General features: G+C 30.4%; 1 protein-coding gene across 1 annotated transcript in view; it reads right to left on the bottom strand.

Moving 5' to 3' along the window:
• Positions 1-23740, bottom strand: part of LOC148302286 (protein O-mannosyl-transferase Tmtc2-like) — a 180188-nt gene extending 156448 nt beyond the window's left edge. The window contains exon 1 of the mRNA XM_088271844.1: positions 23527-23740. The gene's annotated coding sequence lies outside the window, so the exon portion shown is untranslated. The remainder of the gene's footprint in view (positions 1-23526) is intronic.
• Between the last annotated feature and the right edge of the window lie 270 nt (positions 23741-24010).

The raw sequence follows: 24010 nt of genomic DNA, 5'->3' as shown, positions 1-24010 counted from the left end.
AACGTACAACATTTCTAAGAACGCATTTCCTTTTTAAAAAAATAGCTTTTGCTTTGTAAATAAACAATACACTCATCTCTTTAAGTGCTCTCTTCTTTGTCAGTTACAAATTTTACGAAAAGGTCTCATAAATAGAGGTCACGATAAGCCCCTTAAATCAATAATGCCAAAATAAATATTTCATCACCAACTCCGAGCTACTTCGAGATGTTATCAAGTCAAAAGGAGAAATAGTCGACTGGGAATGATTTATATTTTAATTTATTCTATACCCTCTTGTAGGATTTGTAAAAACTCGAAGCTCGATAACATTGACAAATCCTTTCAACAAATAATCGAGAAACATCTTGAATACAAACCGTCTGGTTTTCAAGTTACTGTGAATAAATATTTCCCACAATTTTTCACGAGAAATAAATATTTTATCACTTTAAAGGATTTTTTCGTGTCTCTTTTTCGTAATAATATTAATTATCATAATCTTGTCATATATCAACGCTCATGTTGAAATAATTATATGTTACATGCTAATAATAAAAATAAGTTTTACTTATACCTCGTAAATTAATCATTTTAATCCTTTTATAATAAATTAATATTTTTCACAATAATTAACAATAAATAATAAATAAAAGTCTCTTTCTAAGCGAAAGAGCTTACTCTCTTTATTGAAAAATACAGCGTAATTAATATGAAGCGTGTAAATTTAAAAAAGTTTAAAAAAATAAGTAATTAATAATTTTGAAAAATATAAATGAATTAATAGATATAATTATAAACATAGATTTTTGATGTTGAATTAACTGAAATATGCGTGAATCTGGAACCGGAGGTTGACAATTCCTTCTATTGCACATTTATTTTTACAACGTTTTTTCGCTATTTGTTAAATTCGACTTATAGTATATTTCACATTTTGTTAACTAAAATTACATTACCAATTATTTTTGAAGAAGAAAAAAAAGTTTTTCATAGAAATCTTCTAGCTGACATTCCCTCTATCTGACACTCCTGGCATTCTATTACCCGGCGCCGGGAGAACGGCCATTTTTCTTAATGCATGAATAAAAAACGACGCCGCCAAGTGAAGTCACGACGTCACTCTTCGTATGGCGTCGGAACCAAGTCAAGGAGAAAAGAATAAACGACGATTTTCAGCTTTACTGAACAATTCTTTAAATTTCAATCACAAACCCCATTAATCTTTATATTAAAAATAATTGCTTTTATTATAGAAGAATCCTAGCAAAATATTGTCAATATTTTTTTCCGTTGATTTTTAACAATGGAAATATTATGTACACATATTTTAAAACCAAAAAACATTTAGGGACCACATTGAATTGGAAACACACGTGAAATTATCACGTGTTTATTTAATCATCATTTTCTTAGGAATAAAGTCACATTGTTTGAATTTTCATTTTTCTAAAGAATTTCTGTTTGATCTAGATTTTACTGAAGTTCTTACATCTAATTTTACTTTAGGTGTTTCAACTGACACGATGCATTTTTCGTTTTTTGTACGAAAAATGACATTGTAAATAAAATATGGTCAGAATTTTAGTTTAATTAATAAATTAGATTCCAAAGCGTCTCGTTGTATGCAAAAAATCCGGGAAGAATTTTACATACATTTCATAAAGGTCTCTGCTAAAAAAATATAATATATATACTAAACTCAACCAAAGATGGTGACGAGAACCCGCATGTAAAAGAGATTTGAGTTGTCAATGCTGAATGTGAGTTGACAATGGTGACCGTGACACATGTGTAAAGTGATTATTTCAACCAGCCTATGACAGGAAGTCAGCCTTGTAAATACCCAGACTTTCGAATTCCTCTTCATTTATGCTGAAATATAAGTTATGAAAATTATTTAATTAAATGTAATCAACTCAAGTATTACTAGTTTTAATTGATAATTTAAATACTCGAAAATTGTTGGTTGTCATTGCTGAATGCTTCACATGGATATATAAAGTAATTAATTAAACTAGTATATTACAGGACGTAAGCCCTGTAAATACCCAGACTTTCAAATCATTATTCATCTAAACCGAAACATCAACTTGCCGAATATGCTTATAAATCTAATTTACTCAATTGTTACTTATTTTATTTATTATGTACGCGAAATTTGTTTTTTTTTCGTCTAACGCAAAACGCCAACCTTGGATATAAAACAATTATTCACCGCTTTCAAATTAAACGTAATTGAAATTCGGGTCGCTGGCGCACAAAAAATTGGAGATAATATGTTTTTAAGTATCCCAAGCAACATTACAAGACCTTCGGAAGTTTGCCGGTTTTCCTAGGGGTGGAAATATAAAAAGGTTAGTTTTTCAACCCCCGGCGCTGGTCTCTCCGTGCGTGATAGCAGAAGGCAGACAACAGGTAACCTTGAGTCAACAATCGTCCTGGGTAAATATTTTTTCCTGGGGGCGTGAAATTGAACATTTCTCCTCGGATGCTCCCGACTCAATAAATGATTTATACAAATATTGTTTCTGGCACTGAGACTTGAAAAACCTAATTTTTTTCACTTTTAAAAAACGAATTTGTTAAACTGACATAATTTAAAAATATATATATTACAAAAGTTTTTAACAGAAATTTTTGTTTGGTTTATATATTTATATTTTTTCTACCTACATGTGTTTATTTCAAAATAAATTGTGCGTGTGTGTGTGTGTGTGTGAGTTTATTTTAAAATATTATTGAAATTTTTCAAGTAGAGATATTTTACGTTAAGACGTTATGTAGAACCAATACAATATATAAATACTCATACATTATTTTTTTAGAAAAGATAATTTTTATTTTATTTTTACACAAATATTTCAATTTCATACTATTTCTGTGAGCCTAAGCGGCTCATTATTAGAAATAGGTATCGACTTGTGGTGGAGTGGGTTAGAACCGTGAAACTCTGACTTAAGACTCCGCTACACTAACCACGGGACCACAACCCAACACTGGCTTATATTATTGTTTTCTTATTAATTCAAAGCAATTTTTTAGATTAAATTTTATGTAGCAATTATATGCAGTTTTTTCTTGTTTTTTTTTTTAATATAAAAGTTAAATTACGAGACACAACAGACATATATTTATGTATGTACTTTGAATAACGTTTTTTTTTCATTTTTAATATTAATATTATATTTTTTAATTTAAAATCCTTATTAAAATGCCGCTTATTTTATGAAAAAAATGTGAATTCGAAAAATTAAATTTATTTTTGATGTATGCTCATGCCACGAGTATTTCCACAGTATTCACATACACGCGAGTTCGCTCGGTCGAGTAGTATACTCAAGAGCGTTTCAGAAATTTTCTACATTGGTTCTGTACATATTCGATCATTCACCAAATAAATATTGTTTTATCCGGCATACTGACGGTATTGAAAAGCCTTGGACTGCGATGTGAATTTATAAACCACTCGACTGAAAAAGCATACGCATAAATAAGTACTCGTGAAATGCATATTTATCTCAAAATTTGAATTATTCATGAAATTTCTTCAAAAATATTAATAATAGTAATTTTTTGTATTCAACGTCTCATCAACTTTGCGAATTCTCGCTTCCAACTCTAAACTATGTCTATGAGAACAGATAAAATGAAATAAAATTTTATCGAAACTCAAACATACATTAATATGTTTGATATTCGACTTTTACTTGGTAAATACAAAATCATAATTTTAAAAATACAAAATTTGTTAAATACTTTCTTACTTTGTACAACCAACATCTTGTCATGTGACTGATACGTGACTAGGCTACATTTAAAGAAAATAAAATTATCAATCATAAAATCATCGGTGGTCAGGTCAGGAGTCGGAATAATCGACGGGTGTGTATGAGGAGATGCATGAATGTGGAAGAGGCAAAGATTGTTTGGAAATACAGATTGGTGTAGCTTTCTGTTCTCTCTGCTTACCCCTGCGGGGAAACGACGTCATGGTAAATAAGTTGGTACGCAAGAAATAATGATATTGTTTTTTAAAAATTTGCTTTTTTAATGTTGAGAGTTTAAACAAAATTCTCTTGTTTTTGAAAAAGCTCTTCTTTTTGTTTTTTTGGATCCATAATCACAAATAAAGCTTTAACTTTCTACTCACTACTTCATGATCTAAGAGCACAAACCTTAAACTAAGGTAAGCTTTTGCATACGTATTAAACAATGGAATTTGTACGCGTTACAAAAAAATCACAATTTGTTTGTGGTTTTGAAGGAAAATTTAAACCAAATAAATAAATTAAATTAATCAATTACTTTTTATGTATTTGGTATAAATGAAAAATAAGTCAATAAATATTTTAACTTACTTTTTTTAAACATTTGAAAGCCTGTTCCTAAATATAATGAATTAGACGTAGAGAAGGGTGAAGAATACGTCATCTATGTGGAATGTCAGGAGCTAGAAGGTCAAGGGATAGAAACCAGTACTCTGCCATTGGCTCTATTATTGTTAATGTAACTTTTTATTGTAATGTAAATATTTTAATTGTATGCTGTACAATTTCCGAACAAATAAATAAAATTAAATATGGCAAAACCATAGCCTGAAAATGGGCACGAAAACAAAAGGAAAAGAAAAAAACAATGTTTGTCCATAAAATACAACACAAAAAGGCGGTTGGTAAATAAAAATACAATTGAATACCTGAAACCCATGGGAAATTAAGCGTTTCCCAAAAATATTATTACTGACGTGGAATTGTTATATTTCTTTCTTGGTTGATATATCATATTTTCAATCATTACTTTTTTTCATTTATTTATAAAATAACATAAATTAATATACAAAAACATATTTTATTGAAACGAAAATATCCACAACATTTCAAGTGTATCCAAATACTAGTTCAAAAATCTGGGTTTTCTCTATTAAGAGGATATAATTACATGGATATAATTACATGGTTTGGACATGTAGAACGAATGAGTGAGGAAAGAACGGTAAAACAAATTTATGAGGCGAATGTTAGTGGGAAAAGAAGCAGAGAAAGACCGAGAAAAACAAACACGATCAGGTATGCCAAATACTTGAAAGTGATCAGGTTAGGAGTCGTAATAATCGGCGGGTATGTATGAGGAGATGCATGAACGTGGAAGAGGCGAAGAATGTTTGCGAGGACAGAGTGGTGTGGCGCTCTATTTTCTCTGCCTACCCTATGAAAGTCTGAATATTTGCAGTGCTTATGACCTTTCATAGGCTGGTTTAGCAACCATTTAACACACATGCAACATTCACTATTCTATTTATGGTGGACAAATAAAAAATTAAAGGAGTTATTTTTCGTATTATTTTTTGACATCTCACCAAAGATGAAGAAGAATATGGAAGTCTGGGCATTTATGAGATGTCAAAAAATATATTAAAATAACACGTGTAATTAGAGATATTCCAGATATTATGAACAAGTATTTGGACACACTCAAAATGTTGTTAATAAATTATCTGGGCAAATTGTAAGCTTACATAATAAAAATGAAAATGATATTTTCTGGCGTTTCTCATGTGTGTGATTACAATCCAGGATTCGGACCTCGCATACTAATAAAAGAGTTTCTGCTCAATAAAAAGCTTCTTTTCATCTCACCAATAGATGTCTCTAGTGAGGTTCTAGTGATTCAAGAAAAACGTTTCAAAATTGGTTAATATATATAGTATTTTCGAGTAAGTATATAAAATTATGAATTAAAATTAGCAATTCTTAAGTCGATAACATTTTATTAACAAACTCTTATATTAGTATGTGAGATCCGAATCCTGGATTATAATCACATACACGAGAAACGCCAGAAAATTTTCTACAAGCTTCTTATTAAGAGTTTCTGCTTAATAAGAAGCTTCTTTTCATCTCACCAATAGATGTCTCTAGTAAAGTTCTAGGGATTTAAGAACAAAGTTTCAATATTGGTTCGTGTATATAGAACTTCCAAGAATTTGAGTAGTGTTGTAGTCGATAATGGGTAGAATTGGTGAATATGACAGTGTGTAAAGTATCACTTAAACCAGCCTATGACGGTCGTCAGCCCCGTAAATGCCCAGACTTTCATATTCTTCTTCATCTTTGATGAGATGTCAAAAAATAATATGACAAAATGGAAATCATGTTTCCAAGCGTTTGCCAGTATATAAAAAATAATCTGGGGTTCAGATCTTGTATACATACAAATTAAAAGGTCTCTACTTTGTTGTGAACTCATATGTACTGTGTCGTGAGATTAATGATGTACATATCTGGAGGTTTCAAAAACTAGAGTAGTGTGATTGTCAATCATGGGAAGAATGTTGCAAAGAATATTGCACGAATCGAAAGTGATCCCTTGACATAAGCCCTGCTAATACCCAGTCTTCCATATTGTTTTTCATATGTGTTTAAATGTCAAAAAAACTTGAAAATAAATATGTTTGTAAAAATGAAATGTACTAAAAGTGGTTTATTTTTTTTTATTGCAAAATAAATTCAAGAAAGATTTATTTTCAATTGGTCTGGGTGTTAATGATGTATTTTTCACATTTACCTTCCCCTTACTTACTATCCTACCTGCAGATAAGCCTCTAAGTAGAAGCTTTGGGGGTTATTCCATAAAAAAAACAGAACTTTTACTCAAAATTCTTCGATGGCGAACGTCATGTATTTTCGTTTTAAAATAACATTCACACACATACCGTAAATCGAAAATATCCCATGCACTCGGTGTAAATATTCCCGTTTATCCTTGGAACTTCTGAAATATTTCGTGTTTCTGCACACTCGTGTTACATGTGTAAATAAGGGGTGGTTTTCAATAGTTTGAAACAATGCTTCGCTTTTCATAAACAACTGAATAACTCAAAGGATTTTTGCCATTCCTGAAAAAATTACGAGCTTTCGTTGAAACAATTCCGGATTCAAAATTAAAACTTTTTTTTTATATAAATTTGTTTAATGGTATTTACTGCGACAACAATGCAGCTTTTGAAATTTATGACTAAAAGAAAAAAAACTCATACAACTTAATAACTAACTTACCATCACGCCACTTCTCTGCAGAGGTAGGCAGAGAGAATAGAATGCCACATCACTCTGTCTCTACAAACATTAATGGCGTCTTCGTCTCTCTTTTACCTACTCTACTCTTCACTACCATTCATTATGAATGGATCTAGACTCTACTCTGATATATAAACTTTTACCCTATTTTTGCCAACTCCGTGCTTGACTTTTATACATCACGTTTGGAACCAGGGCTTTGTTATGAACCTACAGTTTTGCTTTCGCAGTAAGTTTTCATTTGCTAAAACTGATAACAGTGTACCATTCAATCTGTTATCAGCATTTACTCTCTTTTCTACATCATTATCAATCTTTTTATACTTCGAAAACATATTTCGTAAACTTGAACCTTACACAAGAGTTAAATATGATATTTTCACCAAGCCGAATGCCATGTAAATTACTCCATTTTCAACTGCCAGTCTCGCTTTAGCCAGCCAAAGTTACCAGTAGCTTTTTATTTGCTATAACCGATTTTCGTGCACCATTTACTTTTTCCCAGCTCTAGTATTTATAATAATGCTATAATATGTAGTTAGTTACTTTGTTAGTTATAAAAGTATTTACAACATTTTAAGTATGTTCAAATATTTTTTCACAAATCTGGATTATCTCCAATTAGAGGAAATATTTTTCATATTATTTTTTGACATCTCATCAAAGATGAAGAAGAATATAGAAGTCTGGGCATTTACGGGGCTGACGAACGTTATAGGCTAGTTAAAGTGATCACTTTACACACGTGTAACATTCACCAATTCTATACCCATTATTGACAACCGCACTAATCAAATTCTTGGAAGTTCTATACATATAAACCAATTTAGAAGCCTTGTTCATGAATCACTAAAGGTGAAAGGAAAGGACTTCCTTGAATTTGAGTAGTATGGTTGGCAATAATGGGTAGAATCGGTGAATGTTACACGTGTGTAGAGTAATCACTTAAACCAGACTATGACGGTCGTCAGCCCCGTAAATGCCCAGACTTCCGTATTTTTCTTCATCTTCGATGAGATGTCAAAAAATAACATAAAAGTATTTATTATAATGGTCGTTTAGTTCGCTTCTTCCATTCAGGCTTTTTACGTTATATAAAACAGATATGACAGCATAAATAGATTACGTCATCACTCGGTAGCTATATTAAGTTTCACAGTAGGCCACTGTGTCAATTAACCACGATACCAATATCTCATTCTACCCATTCTACCCAATCTACCCCCTTCTTCCACATAATGAGATTTGCTCTCAGACTTGCCCATTCAGACGGCGGAGCCAAGTATTCCATTCCTGGTATTATCTCCATCTTGTCAGTCTCTATTATTGACGTGTACTGTACCTAACCTTCATACTGAGTACATATTAACAAAATATATATGTTTGTGCGTTTTTGCGGAAAGAAAAAGTATTGGCGTTTCGCGAAGAGCCTTCATAATACATATATACAGTATCTAATATAAAAATACAATAATGAATATACTAATAGAGAAACAAAAAGTCTTATAACATAAAATCATAATAAAATAACAAATAGTAATCACTGGTAAATACACGTCTCCTTCAAACACTATCAGCGAGCAGCAAGAGAGAGTGAAACACAACGTTTAAATTTATCCATTATAACATGGAGAAGAAATGCTAAGAAAGTACAGATTTCAAGGAGGATAGCAATATATTAAATAAATCTATACTTTCAAAAGCAATGGCTAACATGTGAAGCCGCAGAATCGGAGAGAACATGGCATAGTTTGCCTTTTGTACAAATACTGCAAGGCGTTGAGAATATAAGCGTATATGAAGTATAAAAAGATCTTGGTTGTCATTATTTTAAGGAATTGTTGGGTAATATATCCAAAATAAAACAAGGTTTGTTGGATTGAATTCTAGATTTATTTATGTATATGTTAATTTATTATCACATTATCAAACATTGAGTGTTTGATAATGTCCTAAGAAGACGAAACGCGTCACGCATTTACATATACATAAATAAATGTAGAATTCAATCCAACAAACCTTGTTTTATTTTGGATATATTATCCAACAATTCAATGGAATTCTACCAACTGTCTGCAGTTACAGTAATTTATTTTAAGGATGAAACATAAATAATTTGAATAAAAATCAAAGATGAGATTGTCTGAAAATGAAATAAGGTACACATAAAAAATATAATTTTCTCAACTGATGGGGCCATAATCACCCATACTTCCAAATCAATTGGATCCAACATTCAAAAGATATTTAAGGCCATTGAATATGTACAGGTACCAAAAATTAATGCAATTTGGATACTCAATAATGGGCAGAACGTTGAAGGTTTCACAAGCGTATATAGTGATCACTTAAGCTGGCCAAATCCCAGGTCGCAAGCCCTGGGAAGCTTACACTTGCATCTCCTTTCATAAAAACAGCATTGCAGAATATGTGATTTAAACTGATATTAATTTATACAAAGCTTGAGCAGTAAGTAAAAGCCATTTAATTGAGGAGCTTATTCTTATTATTTTTAATCACTGCGAATATGGACAAAAGGGACAAGGTTTATTTAAAGTCGTAATACCCATAATGAGTTTATTACTATTCATATTTTGATATAATTCTATTGTTTCAAAATGTTACAGTTATGGCTGTTTAAAAAAATTAGAATTGATTTTTAATTATTGTTTGATGTGAAGTTTTTATTTATTTAATGATAAGAAAACTCACAAAGAAAAATAATATTACTAAAAATCATAAATTAATTTTACAGTTAGAAATCACCAATATTTATCTTGACTCTTCTAGAAATTAATTCCGAGACTTCCAGCATTATTGTTTAATGCACTTACCACTACGCTATGAAGGGCAACATTATCAGGATATCATAAATAATTAAAGAACATATAAGAAAAGTTCGAAAGAATAAAAATTTTAACCGTTTATTATTCTGTTTTGAATATTGAAAGCATTAACTTTGTGGATCATTATGGATTAATATATAATTTCGAGAAACAAAAATACTTTGTGTTCTGATCCACTCACATTTTTACTAACCAACTAGTTTCGGCAACAACCTATTGCCCTCTTCAGGGTTTAATTTATTACTATTCACTTAATTTCATATTATTTTTTTATTACTATTCACTATTTCATATATAGTTTTATTACTATTCACTATATACTATTTCATATTTTCAACAAATTTCATTTATTACTATTCACTTAAGTTTATTATTCACTTAATTTCATCCGATTTTCGTACAAAAGATAAAGCAGTTACTTTTAAATCAGTCTTAATAAAACCATTCAAAAATCGTGTCAAAGGGGTATTTAAAATTCAGTACATTCGGTAATTTGAACCCCCGTTCCCTGCACGTGCGTATTTACGCATTCACGACTCTCGACTATTTATCGCTAAGTAAAATATATTGCATCTAACCTCATTCAGAAATCAGAGTTTAAATTCTGAACCGCGTTTTATGTGAAGATTTTAGATCTGAAAACGAGCGGTTGAATGTAAGTCGCTATTTAACAGCGGGGAGTAATTTCTCACCGGAAGGTATACATTTAGACCAATAAAGTAGAGGAAACTCAAAGTCGAGGTGTCGAAATACCTCCAGGTATAAAACACTCTTTGTATCCACAAATAGGGATGGAAATGGAAAAGAAACCGTATTTTAAATTGAAATTATACAATCAAATATATTTCCATTAATCACATTTGAAATTAATGTGTCTTTAACCCAAATTTATTCATAGGACTTTATAAGACGAAAAATACCTTAAAATGAATGTATTATACTTATTATACAAATTACGTTTATTTCTACTATGATATTGTCGATAATATGCATTTATTAGTCCATAAATAAGTTTAAAAAAGTATGTTTCTTTTATAGTTATTTTTTTTAATTAAAGAGAAATATTTGTGTTTTAATTATTTACAAAATACTTCGATTTCCTACTATTTCTGTGAGCCTGAGTGGTTCATTATAAGAAATAGGCGTGGTAGACTGGGTTCAAACTGAGAAACTCTGACTTAAGAGTGCGTGACACTTACCACGGGACCACAACCCGACACTATTGTATTGTATTGTATTGTTTTTGAGTAATATTTTAATAATAAATTTTAATTTACTTTTTCTTTCTAACCCTTATTGGCATCCGATGGTGCATGTAGCACTCCATCGTATTTACGCAGTGTTATCTTAATCGTGACTTACGTGAAGGCAAGGTGTTCACTCCTTGCCTTTGGTACCAGTCCAGGATAATATTTAATAAGTATCAGAGTGTAAAATCACAAATATTAATTATCACCCCCTTTGGGAATCGAATCCGGAATCTCCAATATTGTAGCCGACCATGTTGATGTATTATACTACGGAGGCGACCTATTTATACAAAATAAAAAATATTTATTTACACAGTTAAAAAATATGTACGAAATCTTGTACATTAAACTTGATTTTATATTTAAAGTGTAGCGCAGTCTAAAAATGTATTTTTATTTTACAAAAAATGCATAACCGGGGTTCGGAAAAATGCTTTACACTTTCCGTATATGCTCTTTACCATTTTTATACGACTTTAGCCTTTTTAAGCCATTTCCAGCACTTGCTATATGTATGTAAATTGTACAATGCGTGATGTCGGCCCTCCCACAGACTTCAAGTCTAGAGAATCCCACCCCGAGTCAGATAATACAACTTTAATTACAACTTTCAAATTCCAAGACATAAATTACCCGATTCGTCCCACTGATAAAGAAGGGTGAAATGCAAAATTTTTCTCATTTTAAAATTGAGAATGATAATCTGGTATTTACTTTGTATTACGAAAAATAAAAGATGTATGTGCCTTTCAACCAGTAAAGTATTTTTAATATTAAAACAAAGTCTTAATTTTACATAAAAAACAAAACAAGATTTAAAAAAAAATTATCGTTTGATGTATTTTAATGAAATAACCAGCAAAGCCTTGATATTGGCTTTTGAAGGCTTGTCTGTTGATAGGATATTAAGAATAGAGAAGGTAAAATGTGAATGAAACACAAATACCCAAATCAATTGAAAATAAATCTTTCGTTAACTTATTTTCCAGGGGGGCATTGAAGCCAGTTTGTCAGTCGAGCGTCTTTTTAATATTATATAAGTATATATTCTTCTAACCCTTATCCGCACCCAATGGTGCATAGGACACTGCATCGCATTGATATAGTATTATCTTGATCGTTACTTACTTGAAGGCAAGGTGATAAATCCTGCGCTTCAGGGACTAGTTCAATGTAACATTAAGTAAATATTAGAGTGAAAAATAACCAATGTTTATTATGACACACCCTGGGAATCGAACCCGGGACCTCCCCAACGTGGAAGCTAAACACTCTAACTATTACATGACGTAGGACAATTTTTTTATTTATTTTTTTATTGGAAAACCAACAGAATATTTACAAAAATAACACAATATAATAATATTTTAAATAATATAATTGCAGTTACAGGTTTGCACTTATGTAATCTAAAAATAAAATAAAAAAAGTGTCATGTACATATAAGTATATCTATATATTGAACAAACATTAAAGGTTTTTATCAAATAATTGAAATTTTCTTTATCAATTTGTCAAATAGACATCAAAAATATTTCTCTTAAACGCATTAAAAGAAACATAAGTGATGTCTATTTCACTAACTATTACATTGCACATATCGCTGGCTTGATTTAAAAACTATACGAATTTATGTATTATTTGACCAAACGAAACTTTATTTTCCAAGATAAGTGTAAGAAAGCTCATATAAGTGAAGTGATGCATCCCCGTGTTGACTGGAAAGCTTTTTAATCTTTCGGACCTTAAGTGAAATAGCCGGAAGTAATGTAGCCTGACAGCGAAGACCAGCTAAATTAGCTTGGCGAAAAAACTCGCGCCAAGACAAAGGCTAAATTGCGCGCTAACTGTCTGCAGGACTAAGGACTATTACAACATCAATGTAGATGACTTCTGTAACTAACGTTCTTTCCACGTGGAATTCCGAGAAGGAAGAAAACTTAAAACTGTGTCCTTAGAAACTAGTCAAAATAATGCTACGAAGATTCATCGATCACTAATTAGTAATTTGCAATAAATATTCAAAATATTTTAATGCATTTTTATTTTCATATGTTTTTTTTTAATCTCATCAAAGATGAAGATGAATATGGAAGTCTGGGCATTTGAAAATAACTCCTGTAATTGGAGATAATCCAGATTTTGTGAACAAGTATTTGGACACACTCAAAATGTTGCATTTTTATTTATTGATTTGGCGTTTAATTTGTAGAACTCCATTTTAATTTATTTATTAATTTTAAATAAAACACAGATTTTTTGAGTGTATTTAGTTGTATTTAATTAACAAAAACATATAAAAAATTAATATTGTGACAATTGTTTCGCCTAGTTATTTTTGCCTAAATTTTTAAAAATAAAATACAACTTAGTAGAATCAAAAAATCTTTGTTTGATTTAATTCATTTTTTCTAACTCTTCTTCAAACCCTCATCCACACCTGTCAGTTCATAGGGAATTGCATCATATAAACGTAGAGTAATCTTGATCGTTAACAAATGAAGGTAAGGTAATCAGCGCTCCACTTCAGGTACCAGCCCAGGGTTAAATTGAATATATAGAGTGAAAAAATCACTTATATTTATTTAACGCCCACAAACTTATCCCTTATCCACAACAAAAAATACAGTGGGCATTGCATTTGATGTTGTTACAGACTTTTTCAGTAGTGAGACACCTTTGATATGTATATAATTTTTAAGCCTGTGTAGATAATATACTATCATTACTGATACCTTATCGATAGGTTTTGAATGTTTTCTAAATGCATTTTGACATCTCAACATAGAATAAAAATATAGAAGTCTGAGTATTATCAGGAAATATCGTAGTCGTACAGGAGAACGTGACCAACTACCAAAACGTAAAATATTCAGGGGGGGCATTTTAGACACTTTTGCCCGGCAAGAAAATAAACACCAATGCAGTTAGTCATTTTTAACAAGTCAATATATTATTCTTCCAAGTTTAAAATCCTTTAGGATTTTTTTAGGGCAATATTAAGCTAGTAAGATATCAAATAGTCAATTATCACGTTTTTGTTAAACAATGCACTTGTTCACTTTCTCCTGTATGACTACGATATGAGTTATCATAGGCTAGTTAAGTTATGTTGTAGTCTCTTTAGTGAAAAAAACAACGATTTGTCAAGCAACACTTTGTTTACACTTAAAATCCAGTTAATTTCTTAATGTTTCGATTTTTTTTTATTTAGTAACCTTTATTATTAATATGAGGCGAATGTAGTTGGTAAGAGAAGAAAAAAAACTTGGCATGATCATTTCAAATACTTGAGAGTGGTCAGGTCAAGATTCGAAGTGATGAACAGGTATGTATGAGGAGATTCATACATGTGGTGGAAGCAAAGATTGTTTGCAAAATCAGATTAGTGTGGCGTTCTATTCTCTCAGCCTAAAGTTGATTATTCAGTAAGTTTTGTTAAGTATGGGCAAGTTTTTGCTCCTCGCAACTACGTAAGATTGTTAAAACTTAGTTTAAACCACGTCAATAATCTAGTTTTAACACAAACAATAAACAGGTTTTAAACTTGGATTTATCAGCTTAATGTTAATGTCTCGAATCGTGTCGTTCTAAAAACATAATTTATTGAAAATACAAAAAAATCATTAGATCGTCGTACGGCGAAAAAATCGTGGTAATCTTCATAAAATGTTGTCATTTTCAAACACCGTATGTATATAACTAGCTTATTAACTAACTATCATGCTGTTTTTCTGCAGGGGTAGGCAGAAAGGATAGAAGCCGCAATGATCTGTCTTTTGAAACTATCTTTGTCTTTTCCACATCCATGCATATCATCCATACATATACGCCGATTATTCCGACTTCTGACCTGACCACTTTCAAGTATTTGAAATACTTGATCGTGTTAAAAAAAAATTCAATATACCATATATTGACGTCTGAGCATTTATTAGCTTACGACCTTGCATTTGGCTGGCTTAAGCGATCATTTTATTCAACTAAATAAAGAGGAACGATAAATGTTTCATGTCAATCTAAGATACCTATAATGTTAACATCTCATCAGGTGAATAATCCAGTGTCCGACATAATAAGTTATGTTAATATTGTAAAAAAAAATAATAACAATGTGGAATTTTTTTTCATCAAATATTGAGAATAAAATTAAATAAATTTTAATGATTTTAACTGTGACGTGTATTACAAAATACGGGTAATATTATTCAGTAAGTATCCTCAATGTAGCATCCCCAGCGGAATAATATTTTCATATCTCACAAATTCAGGGATGTTTTCAATATTATTTTCTTTCCTTTTCGGATGCAAATGGTAATCATTGAGCTACCTAGAGCTGGCTTCTCTAATGATTGAATTTCCGGAATTCGGAGATGCTTCAGGAACGGAATAGGAAACGAAACGAGACGAGCATTTTGTTGAACGAACTATCAAGTCTTACTTTATAACGTGTACCATTTTTATATAAAGTTATAGCATTTTTATACATTTCTATAGGTTTGTAAAACAGTATCATATTTATAATTAAAATGTGACTTTGTTTTAAAATCATTATGAATATTTTATTATAACTTAATTATAATGTTAATCCAAGATTATGGTTTTTGAAAGAGAAGAATGCAGATCTGAATGTGAAATATTGGTAAACGGAGAGATTTTGGAACAGGTAGATGATTTCGTGTATTTGGGTAGTATGTTTTCTAGGGATGGAAAGATTGATAAAGACATAGAAAGGAGAGTGAATGCTGGGAACAAAGTGAATGGTGCACTGAAATCAGTTATAGCAAATAAAAACCTATCAGCGGAAGCTAAACTGGCAGTGCACAACGGAGTCCTGGTTCCAACTCTAATGTATGGAAGTGAAACATGGAGTTGGCAAAAGAAGGATGAAAGTAGACTGAATGCAGTCGAAATGCGATCTCTCAGAAGAATGTGTAACAAAACGATGTATGATAGATGTGCGAATAGTGAAATAAGGAAGGAATGCAAAGCTGAGATAAGCATTATCGATAAAATTAAGAAAGGTGTGTTGAGATGGTTTGGACATGTAGAACGAATGAGTGAGGAAAGAACGGTAAAACAAATTTATGAGGCGAATGTTAGCGGGAAAAGAAGCAGAGGAAGACCGAGAAAAACATGGCACGATCAGGTATGCCAAATACTTGAAAGTGGTCAGGTTAGGAGTCGTAACAATCGGCGGGTATGTATGAGGAGATGCATGAACGTGGAAGAGGCGAAGAATGTTTGCAAGGACAGAGTGGTGTGGCGCTCTATTCTCTCTGCCTACCCCTGCGGGGAAGCGGCGGGATGGTTAGTTAGTTTTTTTTTTTTAATTATAATGTCAACCGGTTTTGAAGCTAACCGCTTCTTTATCAAGACTGATTAATACTAAAACACTATCTACTAAACAATATTCAAAATATTTTAGCGGTTAGGGAAAGAAGCTTAGGTAGATCTCAGGTGGCTTTATTTTTTTGTGTTTATTGGCAGTCACAGTCAAAAAGGATTAGGGATGATGCGTGATTGGAAATATAATCAATAACGGACTTTTAGCAAAATCATTTACTCGTGCATTATTAATTGTAAATTATTATTAATTGCCTTTTTAATATCTAATATTTTTAATATCTAATATTAATTGTTATAATAAAATATTTATAGTGATTTTAAAACAAAGTTACATTTTAATTATAAAATGGAAAAATCACAAGGTAAGTGCTTCAAATATAAATTATACAGCATCATATTTTATTATTGTATAAGGTATGATATTTTTACATTTTTAAATGCTAGTATTTAACCACTACCCGAAACGTTTGTCTACCGATTTTGAGACGTTAGCTTTCTTTCTCAGGACAATCACTAAAACAGCATATAAACAATACTACACTACCAAAGCACTATTCACAAACTAACAACTACACAAAATGTTTTATGTTTTATTTTATTTGGAAATTTTACGCTACAGTTACATAAATACATTTACAATTGTTAATCACATGCAATTTTTGTCGACACCAAGAACTAATATGCACGTCAAACCGTGTATAATATATCAGACCTCGATATTTAGTACATATTGTTCTGAAACCCTTATTAAGATGAAATTTTTAATGAAATAATTCTATTCATACTTCACAAATTGTTTAATTAATAGCGCCATAATCGTCTATACTTCCGGAGCTATTAAATTACCTCCCGCATGTAAAAGGGATCGAAGAAATGCATGTGTACATTTTTTTCATATACAAGAGACATTAACGCCAAAACGTAAAGGTAAGAACTTGTCAGAACACTTTCTCATTCTACGTTTTATCTTTCTTCTCTCTCATGTAACGAAATGTGCCTAAAAACCGCGATGCGTCCTTAAAATTTCGCTGTCCACTATCGTCCAATTATTGGTTTTAAAATCGCCGTCAAAGAAGTTTTCTTCAAAAATGTGACAATTTTTTATGAGAAAAGGTAGTTTTTTATAAGGTTGTATTAAATTGAATTTTGGTCACACATGCCTCTTTCGGAATTAAAATTACTTTTGAAATGATTCAATCCTATTTTTTTTTATTTTTAAAACATTAAAATATTTTGTTTTTAAATAATTTAAGCTTTAAGCTTTTATATTTCAGACGCTTAACTCTTGGCTTTATGCACCCACACGTACTCCTATTGTGGTAATCCGCCGGCACAGACAACAAGCATTTCATTTCTTTTTTGTGTACTCTTTTCAAAACACAACGAAACAAAGGTTGGTCAGTCACTTCTAACCTTTGAAAATATAATATTTTTTGTAGCAATGAAAGACACTTAAAAATATATCGCAGACAACAAAGTCTTTTTTATGAATTAAACTCCGTATCGTGGCTAGTGGAATAGATACTCAACTACTAGTTCAAGAAAAAAGAGATTTAATATTTGAAGCACTTAAGTTGGGATTTAATTTTTTTTCTTAATAAAAGACCAAAATACTTATCAGTACCACTAACACCCCAAAAACACCTTTCCTTATCATAATAGTAGGCATCAAGAACTTTGAAGGTACATGCTTTTTCAGAACTACTTTTGGAAAAAGCAGCAGATGGGTAGTCATTAAAATGACTTGTCAAATGTTTTTTTTCTTCCCACCTTTATTCGCACTAAATGGTGCATAGGGCACTGCATCTTATCGACGTAATATTATCTGGATCGTTTAATCTGCGGTGGCAAGGGAATCAGTCTTACATTTTAAGTACCAGTCTAAATTGATATGAAATAATTTTTACAGTTAAAAAAAACACTGATATTTTTTAACCTCCTGGGAATTGTACCCGAAACCATTAAACGGTAGTCAAATCATATAATACTTATTATACCTTTCAGCTAGTTTATAACAAAATATCACCGCATATCGCTCATTACTTTCAAGAACGTCATAAATCAAAAATCGTCAATTTTCAGTTATGCATGTTTTCGGAATGCCCAGAACATGTACTATATCCCAGCAAAAGCGGCATAATTTTAACTTAATATTTACCCGCTACAGAGTAGAAAGTGTTTTTGCATCTTAAACAAAAGGTATTGTTTTTTTTTTTTTTAAATAAACTAAATATTATTCGAATCGAGAAAAAAATTCAGGTTTTACCTAAAAAGATCTGTTGCACAGTATAAAGTTCAGTAAGTGGCTTGATATTTATTTTCAATACATTGTATTATATTATTTTACATTAAAAACTTTATCCTGAAATATCAAGTTTTTTTGATTTATGAAGTTCTTGAAAGGAGTGAGTGATATGTCTTATCCTCTTCTACTAAATAGCACGGATGCAGAGGATAATGTAATTACATATAATAAAAAAAGGCATGCAACGGACAAACTACTTCAATTCTATACTATACGATATGATGAGTTCTCTACCAGTCAGAAAGAATAACACACTTGATGGTCGTGCAGCTTAAATTGGTACAATTTGCTCAACAGATAACAGGGTAATTAGGATTATTTAACGGCTAAGTGGTCAATTAATTCGTTGACGGCTGTTAATGCTTTAATAAAACGTTCTTCTAATTTAAAATACTAGACGTGTGAAAATGTGCATTAATTGTCTTTTTCATTAAAAATACCAGTGTTTAAATCAGGCAAAAACAAATGTAAAACACATTTTAAAAGATATTTTAAAATATATAAGTGACATAATTTAAATTAATGTTCATCCCATTAATAAAGCCATACATATGTACACCTAACATTATTATTTCATATTTCTCATTTTAAGTGCTAAAAAGCCATGTTAACATATGAATTTACCGTCTTTTTTATTTATTATAAATATCATTGCAAAACAGTGGCCACTTTACATAAAAAAATATTAAATTATACACAAATGGTTCAAGAGATAAAAATAATTTTAATGTTACATGATTAAATGTTATTTCTCTTCTTCTTCTACTTCTCTATCTTGTTTTCTGTACTTATAATTTTTGTCCGCCTCCGTGGTGTAATGGTAAGTGTATTGAGCTACCGTGCTGGAGGTACCGGAGGTCCCGGGTTCGATTCCCAAGGAGGGGGTGAAAATGAAAATAAGTGATTTACTATGATATTTATTTAATATTACCCTGAACTGGTCCCCGAAACGCAGAGGTTATCACCTTGCCTTCATGTAAGTTATGATTAAGATAACACTGCGTAGATAATATACAGTGCCCTATGCACCATTGGGTACGCATAAGGGTTAGACGAATACCCGTTGATCCCTTTTTAAATGGGATATCCCATAACAACAATGTATTTCTCTCAGTATAAGCTGTATCTCCCATGATCGAAAATCATTTTTGAATAATAATTCATTCATAATATTTTCTTCTGATCATTATGCATTTCTAGAAAAAATATTATCTCTTCATCCCCCTTCGAATGAGATAAGTCCATCCCCTTCCCCTTCATAACTAAGCGCCCAGAAAATAATTGGTATAATTCATGGTAACTTCTAAAGCAAACTGCGCCCCTAATACATCCCCTAGCCTTTATGGCATATAATTTTTACTGACTTAACAGCTTATTATACACTTGCCGTTTAAAATATATAAATAAATGACAAAAATAAGTGAATCACGATTAAAAATATTTTTGCTCACAATTTTATTTAAAGCTGGAAATTTATGGATATTTATGCTGGAAATTTTGTAAAATGTTTAAAATAAAAATGTAAAAAAAAATTTGTTCATAAAAACATAAAAATTAACTGCATAAGTATATTAAAACATATGTTTTAAGGTTTAGAATCAAATATGATGCAATATCATAAGAGTTATATTTTTTAAAGTAATAACTAAAGCCACTTCTTTTTAAAGGCATAGCCGTAGGTCGGTTAGTAAGGATAGGGAAGGTAGTTGTAGAAAATATATGTATATCACTAACAATCAGAAAATAAATCCTTCTTGAATTAACTTTACAATTAGCGGGAATCGAACCCACGTTGCTAGTTTTACAGTCAAGCGACTACCCAAGTCTTTTTCAACGAGTATTTTTAAATATAATTAAAAAAAATTGACATTGACATTTATTTTTAATTAATGGATTTTACTATTACAATAAAATGCAAAAAGTACTTTAAGCTCGTAGTCACAATATGTTGTAAACTGACTTTATACCTTTAAGGTAAAATTAAAACATACTTTACTTTACATCAATCAATAAAATTCATTAACTTTTATTATAAATCATTTTTTAAATGATATATATTTTTGCCGCTTCACAAGGATATTGTTTTATTTTTTTTTTCAAACAAGGTATAATTCTTAATCGTTCAAAACTTTTACTTGCAATAATTTTTTTTACATTATTTACAAATAAAATAATATAAAATATATTTGGTCAGTGTCAGATACTTGGTTTCGATTTGGAAAAACAAATTATTTGCTCAGCTATATGTATCTTTGTATTTGTTCACCTTTTTTTCATTGAACTTTTAATAAAACTTTTTCATTGTATTTTATGCTGTGTGATATTTTTTCCCCATAAAAAAGTATACACACTTCACCTTAAGAATAGGAAAGATGATTTAAAAAAAAATAATGTGTAAATTTATATGTTTTAAAATAAAAACAAGATTCAATTTGTTTTTAATTTCACTTTCTTATTTAAAATAGCTTCACGACTTTCTACGTTACAGTATAAAACCTTGATTTTTTAATACGTTTCAAAAGAATATTTATCATATTCACGAATGAAAATTTTAAATCCTGTTACTGAAAATTATTATTTAAAGACATATTTTCTGAATAAATTTCATTTGAAAATAAAATATCTTCTTTAGTTCATTGAAACGAAGCTAATCGGAATGAAATATTGGGAAAATATATTTTATTATCGTACCAAAACAGGTGAATGGTTTTTCCTGAAATTCGTTCTATGACCATCGTCACATCAAGTGCCAACGAGAACTCTTTGATCACCGAACTGAAAACTGATATATGAACCTTCAGAGCCTGTTTCAGCATCACTAAACCTGAAAGTAAAAGGTCAGCAAATCTGAAAAAACTCCAGACGAAATAAATTCAGCCTAATTGTATTTTATGCTTAAACCTTTTACATGCTAAATTCAGTGATTTCGATTTAAATGAAGATATTTTATAAGTATTTACTTCGTGAATTGTGAAATTAAATTGTTTTTTTTTTTTTAAATCTGGTTTTTTGTATTTTGTATTTTGTTTTATACGAATTGCTGTTTATAAAAAATAACAGACATATTAACATACTTCAAATTGTTTCATTTTATGTATTCATTTTTTTATTAATTAATTCAGCAGTCACATTGTGCTAAAATCTATCCATTTTTAATTCATTTTTTACTTGGTAAATACCATTTTTTTAAATCTACTGTGACACGTGTTTCGATGCATTCCGCATCATTTTTGAAACTTGTATCATAGAAGATTTTAAGAAATAATGGTATTTACTCAGTAAAACATTAATTCAAAATGTAATTATTTTTAATTGAGTATTTTACTGAATACAAATAGTTTTTTTTAAATTGTTTATACTAAATAGATTCCGAAGTAAAATAATCTATTAAACTTAAAAATGCTAATTTAAATCAGTGTGTTAATTTGAATTTTAAGCTTCATGCCTTTTTTTCTAAATTATTCGTTTCCTCTGTAAAAAAATGATGTAAATTTTAAGAGAATAATTTCTAACAAATTCATGTGACAAAAAAGTTATATTTTTGCTTCATGCATTTGTGAGAATATTCTATTTTTTAAAGAATCGATTTTCCTTCAACCAAAAATAAACTTTTTTCCGTTTTAAATTCGTAACATTGAATATTGAGATTTTATTTTACCCTTTTCTACTGTTTTTTTATCAATAAAAATAAAGATTTATGTTGAACCACGTGTATAAAAGATACACTTAAGAGTCTTTAAAATCCGTTATTTTTCTATTGCGCTACTGATCACAATACTGATTTTTATTTTTTCACGAATTTAATTAACCAATTACTCAAAAAATGCTGCTGTTTTTTTTTGCTTCTGTTTTTATTCCCAAAATTATGCAGAGAGAAAAAAATATTTGGATATAAGCTTTTTTTATTTTTATAGAGTTAAAAGTCAAATCCATGACATTTTTAAATAAATGTCTTACGTAAAAATTTACTTGAAAATTGAAAACGATATGATATGCAAAATAAATAGTCAATATATATTTTTTTTTAATATATGCGAGCCTATTGTCATTGCACATTATTCTTAAATAACATGATAAATATTTTTTTTATTTATTATACTCAAGGTTTATTTGAAAAAAAAAACATTTGGTGTGTCAAATGAGTTTGTTTAAAATGTCACATATAATAATTTTTAGTATATTCCGCATCAAACTGAAACGAATTAAAAAATATATATTTTAATAAACGATACTTTATTTATGAAAGAATCAAGTATTCCGGATATAATAAACTATTAGATGATATTGAGGGGAAACGTTAGGTGTTAATTTATTTGCTACAAAAGGGGCGCACGTGCTGTAAAAATTCATCCCTTATTTATCTTCCACCTACCCCGCACGAAATACATTATATATGTGTCGGTATATTATTCAACTTTTGTAAAGGAATATCGAGAGGGGTGGTTTAATTAAATCGACAAGATCAGAAAATCAGCCTTCTTTGTATTTTTTTTTCCTTTTTATATATAATTTAAAAGTAAAAGTACCAGAGTGAGTTAATATATTTCAGTTTTTTACAGTTTATTCATTTTCTTCGGTTTATTGTGATCAAATATAATAATTTGTTTTAAAAGAATGTTAAAATTTTCATGCTCAATTTTTGAAACAAAACAACAATGAGTCTGTTTCCTGTATATGTAGTCATTTTCTCACATAGTAGAATAAAACAGGTAACTTACATAGTCAGTCAATTCGATTCCGTGCTATAAAAGTTAAAATCCTATCCTAGATTCTTCTTGCACAGAATAGAGATTAAGAAAAAAATGTCACCTTATACAAATTAACACGCGAGAAACGATTTATATTTCAAAAGACGCGACGCGATCTCACATCGTAATAGCGTCGCAACGCCTCTGCGAGAGACGCTTACCGCTCGGACGCCGCGGCACAACTGACGCGCTCCTCGCCAAAGGGTTCGAATATAAGACAACGGATGACGGGAAAATAATCACAGTACGGCACCTTAAAACAGGACACTTTAAAAAAAGGGTGTTTTGTCTCTATTAAGTATGTTTAACGTTTTGGAAAGGGTGTAAGATTTTGCTGTAGGGCGAGCTTTACACGCGTTCTGAGTTTTGGGGATCATTTTATGGGATTTCCCGTCTCTTTTCTACGCCAAGACCAGCGCAGGTTTCCCGGTAATCGATTGGCCGGGAAATGTGT

This window comes from Brachycentrus maculatus, unplaced genomic scaffold (assembly GCF_059751285.1).
Source record: "Brachycentrus maculatus isolate JH-2025_06_01 unplaced genomic scaffold, ASM5975128v1 h1tg000467l, whole genome shotgun sequence".
Classification (NCBI taxonomy): Eukaryota; Metazoa; Arthropoda; class Insecta; order Trichoptera; family Brachycentridae; genus Brachycentrus; species Brachycentrus maculatus.
Note: the sequence above shows the minus strand (reverse complement) of the source record. Positions and strands in the feature narration are given on the sequence as shown.